The sequence below is a fragment of the Zalophus californianus genome, chromosome X, assembly GCF_009762305.2.
Source record: "Zalophus californianus isolate mZalCal1 chromosome X, mZalCal1.pri.v2, whole genome shotgun sequence".
NCBI classification, from domain to species: domain Eukaryota; kingdom Metazoa; phylum Chordata; class Mammalia; order Carnivora; family Otariidae; genus Zalophus; species Zalophus californianus.
Window position 1 is genome coordinate 26881198 of NC_045612.1, and position 5476 is coordinate 26886673.

At 45.4% G+C, this 5476-nt stretch overlaps 1 pseudogene; it reads right to left on the reverse strand.

Annotated features, from left to right (window-relative positions):
- Nucleotides 1-4023: 4023 nt before the first annotated feature.
- Nucleotides 4024-4968, reverse strand: LOC113930254 (annotated as a pseudogene).
- Between the last annotated feature and the right edge of the window lie 508 nt (nucleotides 4969-5476).

Consider the following 5476-nt stretch of genomic DNA (forward strand, 5'->3'; position numbering starts at 1 on the left):
GGACAAATATTAATAAATAATTGAACTGTTTTCTTACACTGATAGGCACTCTATGGTGTAGTTTTTATTTTTTATTTTTTTAAGATTTTATTTATTTGACAGAGAGAGACACAGCGAGAGAGGGAACACAAGCAGGGGGAGTGGGAGAGGGAGAAGCAGGCTTCCCGCCGAGCAGGGAACCCGATGCGGGGCTCGATCCCAGGACCCTGGGATCATGACCTGAGCTGAAGGCAGCCGCTCAACCGACTGAGCCACCCAGGCGTCCCTATGGTATAGTTTTTAAACTGCAGTTTCTCTTATAAAATAATTCTCATTTGGGTCCAAAGAAACCTTTATTTGCATGAGCTACATTTCTAAAAACTAAAAATTTTAGTACCAAATGTGAGCCTTAAAGTGTTTTCAAAATTTTACTAAAAACATGGCTGACACGGAAAAGTACTTAGGCATTCAAATCCCTTTTCTCCAGAGACCAGTCATTTTAATTTGTTTTATAAACACAGTCCTTGGAGTCAATTGTATTATAAATGACACAGCTTGGCTTGAATTCTGTCAAATTGTTCTCCAAGTTCTTGGTGCAATTTTTTAATCTCTGTTTTTCACTTAAAAATTTTTCCTCTTGATTTCCCAGCATGCTTTCCACCATTTCCAACCACTGTCTAATTTTATGGAAACAAAAAGGGTGAGGTTGTTACCAGATGATGAGGACGCATGCAGCTGATTTGTGTTATAACCAGCAACAAAAACTCCATAATTCCTTTTGTTCCCCTTAAACATATTTCTTAGAAGTGGAATATATAGATTTTTCTTAAAACCTGGTATATTTACTTTGTATGATCTTTTCTGATGGCATTTTCCCAGAATAATGGAGAAAAAAGGAAGGCTTATCTGGATAAATTGCTTTGAACAAAGTCAACCCGGGAAATCTAGCCACTGAGTTATTTTCACCCTCTGACGATTTGTTTGGAGCAGTTGAGGAGGGATGAGCCGTAGCTTTGTATATTTCACTTTGGCAGAGCCTTTGGGTCCACACCTCGGGTCTTAGCAACAGACATCAATCAGCAGGTGGCTAGGATGTCATGGAAAAGAGGGGAAGCAATGTGACATGGTAGAGGTAAACCTATGACAGGGTGTTCATCGTCTGTTTTTATTTTCTATCTCCGTCTTTTAAAATGTGTTGTGTTTATACTGTCACAGAATAAATAGAATCATGATTTCTATTTTACCAGCCCTCCTCCACCCAACAGCTTTTCTATGGGTAATCGGATCTCATTAAACTGAAAGACATTCATGCTAATCCCTGATGTCATCACCATATCTTACAACAAATACTACTGAATACCATCTACGTGTCAGGTTTGGTTAATAATATCCAAAGGACCTATAAGCAAGGACTCTAATAGGAGATTTACTGGCATCAGGTCGGCCAGAGAGCTATTTTGGGCGGAAAAAGAGGCTACACAGATGACTGGCTCTTCTGGTGGAGATAGGGTCTTGAGCTCCTGTTTTCTTTAGTCTATTCCCTAATCCTGATCCTTCAGTCAACTGAAGATTTATTTGCAGGATTTTACAAGAACAAGGAAAGTCAGTATGAGTATAAAACCTTCATAGGAGTTTAAAGTGAAAACGGAACATCTAATCTTTGCCATTAAGATTTTTATGGTAGCTTTAAGGAATTCGGAAGTTTCTCTTTTCTTTTTCTTTTTTTTAAAGATTTTATTTATTTATTTGTCAGAGAGACAGAGCACAAAGAGAGGGAGCATCAGGCAGAGGGAAAAGCAGGCTTCCCGCCGGGCAGGGAGCCCGATGCGGGGCTCCATCCCAGCACCCCAGGATCATGACCTGAAGGCAGACGCTTCACCGACTGAGCCACCCAGGCGTCCCCAGGAACTGAAGTTTCTAAGGCCATGTTCAGGACTCTTGGCAACAACCTGGACTAAGTGAGGGAATTTCCAGTGGCCTCTCACCATGTCGTTCTACACCTCATCATTCACTTCCACAGCCCCCCACAGGGTCAATCACCCATACTCTGTAGTCACAAGCTTTTCTGATTTTTCATCTAAGTTTACCAGTCTCTAAACCAATCATGCTAAGTTATTAATGCTCGATCATAAAGATTCCAAAGTGCAACTGCACTCACATAGTGTACTCTAGAAGACATACACTTTTACAAAAGGAATTCGTGGGGCAATGTCCACAAAAATGGCCAGGAGAGATGCAATGGTGTATTTTGGCCCACCCATGGGTGGGTCAGGCTCTGGAGGCTTAATTAGATCACTGGTGTACAAATTTCTTCGAGCAACTTCCTTGTTGAGACACAGTAATTGGACTTTTATCCATAGGCCCTTCCATAGTCCCTCCTGTCTTCATCCTATATAAAGTAAAATGAACACCAGTATGCATTTGCACCATTAGTAAATTGGGTGTTAAATAAAAAGATAAACAGTAAATTTTCATTATGGACATAAACTCAGGTAGAACTCAACATCCATACTACTTGATATTTAATATTATACTTTCTTGTACTGTGGATTTATTTTCTCATAGACCCCTCTCCGTAACTCAAATGAGGACACGAGGCCCTATATGATAATTTGTGCCCATGGTACTTAGCCAAACCCATGCACACAGTAAATATTCAATATTCTTTGAGGAATTGAAGCAACACCTGATGCTTGACCCTAAGAGAATGTTCAATGTCACATGGTTTGTGTACTTGTATGTGTTTCATACAACGATCAGAGCTCCTTTTTCTTCTCTGTTATGGTTACCACCATTTCTTAGAGTAAATAACCTTCGAGGTGTCTACACAGCTCACAGTACTTTTTGCTTCTCTCAGCACTACTTTTCTACGGATGTGGATAGGAAGTCATGTCTACACTGTGCGACGCTGCCCCCATGATGGCAGTTGATTAGATGAGGGGGTAGTGCCTGCCAAAAAGTTAGCCAATCAGGTTCTTTCTCCTGGGAATTTTCCCTGGGGCCTAGAGTCAGCCAGGCAGTCTCTGCAGAGAAGCCAAGAACGTCCTTCTGCAAAGACAGAAAGCAAAGATGAGACACCCAAAGAGAGTATGCGTTCTGGGCTCCTGTGCTGATTTTCTGGTCCCTGGGTCCGGTCTAGCTTCTTGAGGTCCAGCTACATTCCTGCCTGCCTACAGATACTATGAGACCTCCACCATTTCCTTTTTGTAAATGATCATTTGTGTATTTTTGCTGAAGCTGGCTTGAGATACAGTTTACTACTTTATTTTTTTTTTATGTTGTCATGTTTTAAGCAGAATCAGACATTAAGTGGCATAAAACACTCCATCTATCTCTTTGCCGTTCCCAATCTCATAAATTCAAAACTCAAATGTGACACAGTTTTAAGAATTATTTTGACCAGCCTCCCCAATCCCAAAGGAGATTAAAAAGTAATCATGTAAAAAAGCTAAGGTCAAGGTGTCTTAATATCACAGCTAATGGCTAACCACAGCTTCTGTCCCATCCTGCAAGTTGCTGAGCTTGACTCAGTGTCAAATGAGTGGTTAGTGACTGTCCCTCAAGGTAAACCATGCTCTGGGGACACACCAGGCACTTTGAGTGGGGGTAGCTAGCTTTTCCAGGTTGGGTACAATGTTTGGCTCTTAAAAGCAAGACAAAGAATTTACAAACAGAATGTTCTGTGATTCGGCACCCTTGGGATTAAGCCCTGAGATTTCAGAGCATTCTCAAGAACATCTGTCCCAGATGTTCTGGAGGGAGATTTGTGGGTTGAGAGTAAGCTGTTTAATTTCTGCGTGTGCTGTGGGCACCAGCACATTGCCCACTCTGATTTTTATTCTGACGCCCTGAAAGATAGCCCGTCTATCCAGTGGGGCTTTCAGTACTTAACAACAAGCAGCCTGGCGCAGGCACGTGCCATCAGCAGAACGGATGCTGATGCAAACAACCTGTAAGACTGCTCGGGGCGCAGGCTGCGGGGCATCATCTCTGTCCAAGGAGCACGCACACCTCACAAGCGCAGCACAACACCTGCTCACGGCCCTAATCTGCCCCGTCCGCCTCTTCTCCTGCAGAAGCTGCTTCTAAAGCCGCAAGGGCTTCGGCCACGGCCGCATCCTCAACCTCCATGTCCCACTGCTGTCTCCGGTGGAGCCATGCATCCTCCCAGCCAGTTCTCGAATCAACCACGGGCATGGCCTGAGCAGCATCCTCTTCTTTAAAGTAGACACTGAGGACCTCTGTCGCCACGGCCTCGTTTAACGAACCCCAGCTTCTCTTCAAGGGGAAGGGCATGTTCAAACCATGCTCCCCCACCTTAGGGTGAATTCCCGCCAAGGCCTCCTCCTCAGTCTGGCTCTTGGAAAGACCATCCTTTTCTTCCTGATCAGCTTTGTCTACAGCTGAGCCCCGAAGGGGAGGGTAATCCGGGGCTGGTATGTGGCGGTCACGGTCTTGTACTTGCAAGGCAGGACCTTCTGGCCTGGAAGCAGCTGGGAAACCCCCATTTCGGACGACCTGGGTCTCTTGTGAGGCCAGCAGCACACTGTCCTGTTTTATGGGGTCCCCTCCTTCCGGGAAGGGTTGAGTGAAGGGGGGTGCTGTTCGCGATCAGGAGCCCCTATCACCGCAGTGGGGCACATGATCCCCAGTGGGCTGCGGGGTGGCCACGGGGTCAATGCCGTTGATGGCACTGCCAGCCCTGTCCTCACAGTGTTCCCCGGCTGTGTCCCCCTGAGGGGGCGGTCCTGGAGGAGATCAGTGGGGCTCCTGCCCACCACAGGCTCTGCCTCTGCTGGCCGTCCTCTTCAGGCCCTTGCTCTGCAGCTCGCTTTTATGCACCAGGACTTGGCCACTCTGTTTGCCTTTCAATTTACCGTCACCTTCATCCACCTTGCAGCTGTTCTCGCCCTTGACCTAGCCAGGGGAGGGCACTTGAACTGGATCAAAGAGATACCTTTGTATCATTTTACAGCACCTGCACCCCATCTGGATTATTTTTTGTTACCATTTGTTGTGGAGATTGTCCATCAGGTTTCTCTCGAAGTTTACCTTCTCTTCCTGGGGTGGGACAGAGGCGGCGGCGGTGGGACGCTGCACCGAGAAACACTAGTGGCTCCTACAGTTGACTATTCTAAACCAAAATCTTACCTAATCCACTTTCCAGTATCCGAAGTCTACCAGAGAGGAGTGAAGCTACCAGACTGGTTGGCTGATACAACTTGCACACCGGGAGTTGTCGAGCAAGCTAGGTGATGGGATGGCCTGGGACTCGTTACACATGTAGTAACAATTCAGAAATCCCAAGAGTTGTGATCTAAGGCCCAGCCATCATGTGCAGACCCAGGGGACATGAAGAATGCCTAGTATCTTTACCAAGGCATGCCTTTGTATTATGTGGCTAAAAAAAAAAGTGGATGCGGTGAATAATAATTTTTGAAGCTATTTAATTTTTCTAAATGCAGAATGTGGGGGTGCCCAGGTGGCTCAGTCGGTT